Below are 10,024 nucleotides of genomic sequence, written 5' to 3'. Positions count from 1 at the left end.
CCCCCCCCCCACCCTGATAAGCACTTGGAATTGTAGGAGTTGAGCTGACGACGTATATCGGCTTTTTTCGGTTGAGAGCCACTGAGTTAGCAGTTCAAAGGTGCAAAATCAACAGTCAACATGGCAACATCCCATTGTAAGAGAAAGGACTTAAAATCTGAACCCGCCCCAATGGACTACAGATCCCATGGCGACCCTTCACGCAGTGGAGAGTCTTTTTCAATGTCCCCTCTGTAGTAATTAAAGGACTTCAAATCCGAATCGGCCAAATGAACTACAAATCCCATGGTGACCCTTCACGCAGTGGAGAGTCTTTTTCAATGTCCCCTCTGTAGTAATTAAAGGACTTCAAATCCGAATCGGCCAAATGAACTACAAATCCCATGGTGACCCTTCACGCAGTGGAGAGTCTTTTTCAATGTCCCCTCTGTAGTAAAAAAAGGACTTCAAATCCGAATCGGCCAAATGAACTACAAATCCCATGGTGACCCTTCACGCAGTGGAGAGTCTTTTTCAATGTCCCCTCTGTAGTAATCAAAGGACTTCAAATCCGAATCGGCCAACGGACTACAAATCCCAGAGTGACCTATAAACATCATCGCCTTGGATGACCAACCTGAGATAACCGTTGCCTGAGCAAATGGACTACAAATATGTCATCGATAGCCGGACTATAAATGGACCAAGTTATCTCTCCAATCATCACAGCCGGTCCTTTTTGAATAGTATCGTAATGAATCGTAAAGCTGACACATTGTGATTTTGACATAACGACAAAAACAAACTATTATTTTTTAAGTATTTTTTTTATACTGGGTGTGTCATCACCAAGCTGTGTATTGTAATGCAAGAGATGTTTCTTATTCTGTATCTTTGTGTGTGTGTGCGTGTGCGTGCGTGCGTGCGGGTGTGTGTGTCACGTGCATGTGTGGGTGCTTACGGGTGGCTGTGATGTGATGAAGGGAATGAGAAAGAGAGAGGGCGTTAGGAGAAAAAGGCACTGTTGGAGTATTGGAGGAACAGTATTCTATGCTAAAAATGTACTTAATATGCATCCTAGATTTCACATGACTGATGAGCGAGCGTGCGTGCGTGCGTGCGTGCGTGCGTGCGTGTTAATGGAAGGATGCCAAAGACCGGCACAACACATTTTCAGATGGGTCTGCGGCCAAATACATTATTATTATTATTATTATTATTATTATTATTATTATTATTATTATTATTATTATTATTATTACCCTTATTATTAATATTATTATTAATAATAATTTGAATAGTAATATTAATATTATTTTGGGGGGTCCTTGACATGAAAAGGTTTGAGAAGCACAGCCATGGCATAGAGTAGACAGCCATACCATTGCACCAGAACAGGACTGTATAGTACCATGTATGAGGTGTAGGATCATTTACTGCAGTGGTTCTCAAAGTGGCATCCGGGGACCCCCAGGGGTCTTTGAGGTGGTTCCAGGGGGTCCCCCACTCTGCAGCTAAATAGTTTGGAACCAAATGGACCCCTAATGGGTCCATTTGGTTCCATTTGTACACTGTGAGTTAAATTAACATTGATTTTACAATATAAATTGGGGTCCCAGAGATAAAAATGCCATTAAATGGGGGTCTGTGTAGCCTAATGCACGTCATAACTGGGGGATTCTTGAAATGAAAAGGGTAAGAATCCTCTCTTTTGGGCGGTCCCTGGCATACAGTATTTTTTCAAATGTGGGGTCTCATAACAAGTGTCAATTTGGGGGTCCTTGGCATGAAAAAGTTTGGGAACCACTGACTGAGTGTACCATGCAGGACCGTAGACCGCTATCGGACCAGAACTGCATAGGCAGAACCATGTGTCCACATGACCATATGCACGGACACACAGATCTGACGGACCATGTGTCAACACATGGACACACAGATCTGACGGACCATGTGTCAACACATGGACACACAGATCTGACGGACCATGTGTCAACACATGGACACACAGATCTGACGCACCATGTGTCAACACACGGACACACAGATCTGACGGACCATGTGTCAACACATGGACAAACAGATCTGACGGACCATGTGTCAACACATGGACACACAGATCTGACGGACCATGTGTCAACACATGGACACACAGATCTGACGGACCATGTGTCAACACATGGACACACAGATCTGACGGACCATGTGTCAACACATGGACACACAGATCTGATGGACCATGTGTCAACACATGGACACACAGATCTGACGGACCATGTGTCAACACATGGACACAGATCTGACGGACCATGTGTCAACACATGGACACAGATCTGACGGACCATGTGTCAACACACAGACACACAGATCAGATGGACCATGTGTCAGCACAGATCTGACGGATCACACAGATCTGACGGATGTCCCTGAACTTCAAGTCACTTTGTTGCTACTCTGATCAGCAGTGGTAGAAAGCAACTTAAGTACTGTACTTAAGTACAATTTCTAGGTATTTCTACTTTCCAATTTCCAGTACTTTTTTTTTTACTTTGCTACTCCACTACATCTCAGATCCAAATATTGTGCTTTTACTTTTACTCCACTATACATTTTATTTGAAAACTTTGGTTACTATAGTTACTTTGTTTACTATTTGTTATAGTATTTTTCATATGATATATAACCACTTCATTCCGGCCATTTGAAAATAGCCACTCTACCAGACGCATTGTGAGCTTGTAGATCTGCTATTTTCAAATGATTTGTATACATTTTGAAATGGGACATTATTCTGCGTAATGAGTATAGTTTTACTTTCGGTCCTTTAAGTATACATTTTGATGCCAATACTCAAGTGCAGTATTGGTACGTTTTCTTAACCCATTCAGGACTGGAACCCCTTTTGGGCATTATGTTATACTATAGCTGTTGAAAAATAGCAGATCTACAAGCTCATATCGCGGAACCAAGTGCCGCGCTACGAGCTTGTAGATCGTGACAATGTGGCACAAATCTTTGAATATTCTTTCAGAGGGTTTTTAACTCAAATCTTTGCTTCTAAGGGGGGGGGGTCTCTGGAACCACATATTTTCAGATGGGGGTCTGCGGCCAAATTCAGATAATTCCGGGGGTCCTTGACATGAAAAAGGTACCACATGACATAGAAACAGAGGTTTTTCAGATTCAGAAGACTATTTTTTTTAGAATCGTTCTCAGTCCCAAAATGTGTGAAAATGTGTGTACTTTTTCCCCCACTGCTGATCAGCAGCGTACCGTGCCGTGAGACAGCAGGTGGACGCTGCATGCGCGTTGTTTGCACTCTCAGAGAGTTATTGGATTAGAAACGGAGGATTTTTGCTGTGTACAATCAAAAGAGGGGTTTATTTTCCACTATATAAATGAGAGTTATACGTCTTCTCTTAGTTGACAGATTCAGCCACAAAGCTGTCAATATTCCTACAACAACCCTCCATCCATCTGAGCTGGTGACGGAGAAGAGGCGAGGAGAAAGTGTAGAATAAAACTGAAGAGGGGAGATGCTATTTAGAATAAAACAAATTATGCATTTTTACAGAGCAAATTTCAGTTTTAAAAGATGTTTCTTTTTTTTAAATAAACGAAACAAACCACATGCAGTGTCCTGTGTTTGGTGTTCGTTTGATTAACTGAAATGTGGTTCACTTGGAAACATTAGAGATGTTTGTGTTAGAGATCTATCATAACATGTGTTGGCCACGCACTGTATGTGCCGAACAATCTGTATGTACACTAGACTACATGTTGCGTTCAGTGTTGCTTTTGGCGGCACATTTTGATTTTAGTTTTAGTCATCGTCTCTTTCATTTAGTTTTAGTCACATTTCAGTCACCTGGAATGTTTTAGTGTTGAGACTAAATATCATAAGATTTTAGTCGACTAAATCTACAGTTGATTTAGTCGACTAAATCTACAGTTGATTTAGTCGACTGTAGATTTAAGTGTATTTTGGCGGGCCTTGATGCCATAATGACTGATTTTACACTTGCTGAAAATAGCCGATCTACAAGCTCACAACGCATCGCGCTGCGACACACTGTGAGCTTGTAGATCTGCTATTTTCAGCATGCAACCAAGTGTAAAATGACTTATACTGGATCTCTTGTCCACTAGTAGGCCTAGTCCCATCCTAAAATTTAGTTTATTAAGTTAATTAAGTTTAGTTTGTATTTGTTGACAACATTGTCACTATAGGCCTATTTAGTCTTGGTTTTAGTCATAGCTTAGTTTTCATTTAGTTTCCATGTAGTTTTCATCAGTGAAAAAAGGTAGTCGACGAACATTTTTTTGTCATAGTTTTAGTCGACGAAAACAACACTAGTTGTGTTGTAGGGCAGGCTACTGTGGATGTCCTGTTGGGTTACACAGTCTCAGAGTTGTCAAAGTCTTCTTGGCCCCTCTTCATTCATAACATGATACAACAGCGCCCTCCTGTGTCTGAAGTGCAACACTATCCTATATTGAGAGCATGATTGAGATACAGAAGTGGCAAGAAAGAAAGAAAGAAATACTGTACTATTCGCCCAGGGGGGGTTAGCAACCTTTTGACATGAAGTGCAATGTTTTAATTTTCTTATAGACATAAGTTCAATGATGAGTTATGACACCACATCAAAATTAAATATGATTGTCGATGGGCTATAGCCTACATAACAACCTTTATTTTTTTATTTTTTTGTCTCTTTTTTATTTTTTTGAAATGTGTTCTTTCACATCAGGATGTAATGATCATTAGACTAGCATCTAAGCCAAGTAACTCCTACCTAGACCACACATGGACAACTGGCGGCCCGGGGGCCACATGCGCCCCCCCCACCATCTCCTACCTAGACCACACATGGACAACTGGCGGCCCGGGGGCCACATGCGGCCCCCCCACCATCTCCTACCTAGACCACACATGGACAACTGGCGGCCCGGGGGCCACATGCGGCCCCCCCACCATCTCCTACCTAGACCACACATGGGCAACTGGTGCTCGCAGGTTATCACAATATATTATTGATTTCAGTTACAATTTCAAACATGCAAACATGACCCGCTTGAATTACTTCAGTCTAAATTAGTAGCTGAATAACTATAGGATTAAAAATAATGTTAGTCTGTTTTATGTATAATTATAAAGTATTTATTAGTTCTTCAGGATTTCATTTCAAATATAGCAAAAAATAGCTGATCTACAAACTCAAAACGCGTCGCAGAGTTTGTAGATCAGCTATTTTTTGCTACGACACTATGCAATGTGGCCCTCTGGAGTGAGTGTGTAAAATATAGTTGCCTGGACTCCCTGTCAGAGTTATCCATTTATTGATGTACTGTAGAATTATGTGCAGGATGTCATTTGTATATGTGAGGGGACTTCATTTAACGGACTAAACCTTTTTTTTCCAATGATGGCACCTGTGCCTATAAGGTTGCCTATACCCCTGCATAGCCTATATGTAAAAGAAGTGTGTTATATTATGACAATAAGGAAGGGGCGGCTGTGGCTCAGGAGGTAAAGCAGGTCGTCCAATGATCCCTGGGTCGACGGTTAGAATCCCGGCTCCTCCTGTCCACATGTCGAAGTGTCCTTGGGCAAGAAAGACACTGAAACCCACCTTGCCTCCCAGTGGCTGCCACCATTGGTGTGTAAATGTGGGAAGTGAGGACGCTGGCGTTGACTGTTCACCGCTTCACCTCCCAATGTATGAATGAATGGAACATTGTAAAGCGCTTTGAGTAAGCACGTAGTGCATAGAAAAGCGCTATAAAAATGCAATCCATTAAGGAAGGAGAAATTCCTTTGTCAAAAAAGTAAAGGAACCATGAACAGATAAGTATACGTAATTGTCAGTCCTCTGACTCCTGAGTGAAGTCTAATGAGTGTGGCCACTTCAGTCTAGCTCACTATAAAAAAAATGAACTTGTGACAGACACCATGAGAAAACAAAGGTCAGGTGGATTATCTATTGCACATTAACTTCATTATCTGCAGAGAGGCAAATACAGGCCCCATAAAACTCGGTCTTATAAACACATTAAGCACATTTAACAACAATATCATATAAACACTGATATAAGATGATAAACATAATGTTTTGAAACATGATGAATGTGAAAAAAAAGATATAGGCCTATATTTGTATTATGTGTAGGCCTATATAATACACCATACAAGACCTAGTGTATGTTGTATTCGTTATTTTCACTAGCTTTATACGTTTCTGGGAAAAAAAAATTTTTTTCACCTATAATGGTATAAGGGTTTTGTTTTCAATTTTAATGTTTTCATTATGTGTCTTCAGAGACTTTAATTGTAATGTTGGTCACTTTTGATTGTTTTGGATTACTAACTTCACCACATATTAGAAGATGCAACAGTTAGACACTACTACTACTACTACTATGAGAATGCTACTGTATATTGTTGCTTGCGTAAGCTGTGGGTGTTGTAAAACAACCTGATGATGACATGTCGATCGAGGGAAACGATGATGTAATTTACAACCCACACTGGGAAAGCTCAGGGAAGGTGAGAGAGATAGAAAGTGAATGAGGGGGAGAAGGAGACGCCGGATGTGTTTTGACAACACGTTCGAAAACCATCAACGTCTAACATGCCTATGCCATGAAACCGGTCTAGCCTGTCTGAAGACAAATGTGTGTCACAGACATGAAAGAGATAGGAGGAAACCGAAATAGCAGGTAGAGAGGAGGGAGGCTACTATGGTATGTCTGAGGCGACTGAGGCTCAGGGTTAGAGTGTCTGGATGGGAACCTTGCGGTTCTTTTTTTTTTTTTTTATCCCACGATTTTGTAACCCATTTTTCACCCCTGTGTCAATTATCTAACACACAATTATCTACACACCCTCCACCAACCTGGGGGGGGGGGGGGGGGGGGGGGGGCAGGGGGAGGCAGTTTAGAGACCAGGATTACTGCATGTTTTTTGTGTGGGTACCTATACCCTAGGGGACACGGGGAGAACATGCAAACTCCACACAGAAAGGCCCTTTCGCCAACTCCACCTTGGGTATGGGGGAAGGCATAGTTTAACTGAGGTTAGGTTTCTGGTGGAAGGAATTCAGTGTTTTGTACCATACAATTGTATGTAGTACAAAACAAAGAATCAAGGTTCAAGGTACAAGCGTATAGCCCTTATGCCCATGTCGCCGCAGAGCAGCGCCACATACATCTTTCTTGCAACATCAAACGACCTTCTTGAAGTGGCAAGCAAATGTGTTGCTTGCCAGCGAATGTTTGCTTTCGCCATCTTTGTTCAAGAGTCTGGGCAATTATGTGTTAGTTCCTTTCATGCCAGTGTTCATTTTTGGTAAATAGTTTAAGTAGCCTAGGTAGGCCTAAAGTGCAATGGTGTGTTCAAAGACTGAGTTTAAATCAAAATTTGCTAATAAAAGTAACACTAAGCCTACATGTTGCTAAAATACTTTTAGTTTTTTAGTTTTAGCTTTAATAAAAGTTTCTAGTCAATGAGGCTAAATCTTTTCACCTCTGTGGTTACTGGAGGTCAGATGTTTAAGGCGTGATCACCTTTGAAGGGATTAAGTAGGCTATGTTGCAACTACAGCCCTTAATGGGTATTGATGGTCTAATTTTTGTATCTAAATTGTCCTTCTTCAGGCAAGATATTATTGGAAGAATAAGTTGCTGTAACACACTGGTCGCGATCCCTTTATTTTTTGTGTCCTAGATTTAGTTTCTAATTATAATATTTCAAAGGATTAACAAAAACATTCCCCCCCCCCCCCTCGCCCACTGGCCATATATGGAGCGTGTCTTGAGTGAATATGAAGTCAGAATGATGTCAGAAGTCGGTGGGACGAACCCGTATTTAGTCATGCCCAAATATGGAGTCTGGCCCGGGAAGAGGCCTTGTGATGTCAACTGTGTCCCCTTCCCTTGTATGCCCATATATTGAGTTATTTGTTAGGCTCCAAATATGGAGTCTGGCCCCTGCAGAGGCCTTTTGTGGCGATATCGAGTCTGGCCGACTCGACATATATGGGCTTAACTGCGACAGCAGGTCGCATTTACTATGTCACGATGACCTGGGCACCATGGTGGCTGATGTCATGTGATGTCACGATGACCTGGGGGGCTTGCCTGCCCTGCGGTGACCAACCAACCAACACACACACTGACGGGAAATGCTCGATTCCATAGTTAACTGCGACCTGCGGTCCCAATAACTTATTTTATGAATTCAAAATAAATAAATAGTGAAAATAGTCAATCTACAAGCTCACAACGCGTCACAATGTGAGCTGTTGTGAGTTTGTAGATCGGCTATTTTCACTTGTTTGGTCCCAGTGAGACATTACATTTCTCTTTTGGGTCTCAAGCTAATAGTTTGGGCACCAGTGCTGTAGCCGCTGGCTACAGTGTAGCCCAGGGGTTCTCAACGTTTTTGGCCGGGGACCCCCGGAAATGCTTTGGCAATGTCTCGGGACCCCCGCCCCGCCCCCTCCCGACCCCCAATATAAATTGACTGCTACAATAACCTTAACCCATTTTGGGCGGGAACCCCTTTTGGTGTTTTAAGCATTATGTTATAATTTAGCTAATGAAAAATAGCAGATCTACAAGCCCATAGCGCGCCACCGAGTGGCGCGCTACGAGCTTGTAGGTCTGCTAAAAAAAATCTTTTTTATTTTTATTTTTTGAAAATAATTTGGGGACCCCCTAAAATAATTTGGCGACCCCCCGAGGGGTCGCGACCCACGGGTTGAGAACCCCTGGTGTAGCCTATAGTCATGACAGTTTCTCTGCGTCAATCAAACCACAGGCAGACAGACAGACCTGACCAACACTTCCTCTCCTCTCAAGTGGAAACTGAACTGTGGTCCAGACCATACACAGATCTGACATGCATGTCAATGTCATGTGGTCTGGCCTTCCACATGCTGCACTATAGTAGTTTCTATACTATATACGTTTCTTCAGAAGAGGAAAGTCGAAATCAAAATGGAAGTGGTGGTGACCCATCAATAACATGTTTTAACCTGCATGCGTCAGAAATCTGGCTATAGTTTAGGAATTAATTCAAATTCACAAAATCTGATTGATCCGATTTTTGAGGGGGGCGCTAGCCCCTCCAATGCGCAGCTTTCTGGGTTTGTGTAAACACAAACATCGACGATAAAAGTGAAGACGGAAAAGTGAGGCCGCACATTTTGATTGGCCAGAATGAGATGATGTATGATGATAAGAGCGCCCCTCACTTCATACGGGTCATGTGATTTTATTATTGTATTATTATTGTTGTTATTATTAAAGTGGCACTATGCAACTTCTTTTATGAATAAAATGAAATTTGTACCTATAATGTATACAATTGGTGTGGTCGTATTTGATCTCCCTGGTCTATAGACATTTAGATCGTGTCAAAGGTCATGTCTCACCTAGACCAGTGGTTCCCAGCGTTGGGTCCAGGGACCCCCAGGGGTCCTTGAGAGAGTTCCAGGGGGTCCCCTGCAGCCAAATGATAGTTTGGAACCAAATGGACACTTATGGGTCTGTAACTCTGAGAGTGTACAGATGGAAACTCTCTTGTACTCTTGTACACTCTCAGAGTTAAATTAACATTGATTTTACAATATAAATTGGGGTCTCAGTCAGAGATTGAAATGCCATTAAATGGGGGTCCGTAGCCTGTTTGGATATCAAACTGGGGGTCATTGGAATGAAAATGGTTGAAAATCCCTACTAGAGCTGTACAAATCTTCTCTTACGGGGTCCTTGGCATATATTTTCAATTGTGGGTCCAAAACTCTTCTCTCATGGGGGTCCCTGGCATGTATTTTCAAATGGGGGTCCCCAGGCTAATGAGTGTAATTTTTTGGGGGTCCTTGACCACTGCGCTAAGGGAGCCTGCTCAGCACTTGCACTGGTGCACACCAGGTTCCAATGCAGGGGAGAAGAGGAAAGTTACATAAATTGCAGCTTTAAACAATAAAGGGTGTGTGATCCACGGAAAATTTTTTATTAAGTAAACAATTCAATTATG

Source organism: Electrona antarctica, assembly GCF_951216825.1.
Source record: "Electrona antarctica genome assembly, chromosome: 14".
NCBI lineage: Eukaryota > Metazoa > Chordata > Actinopteri > Myctophiformes > Myctophidae > Electrona > Electrona antarctica.
Note: the sequence above shows the minus strand (reverse complement) of the source record.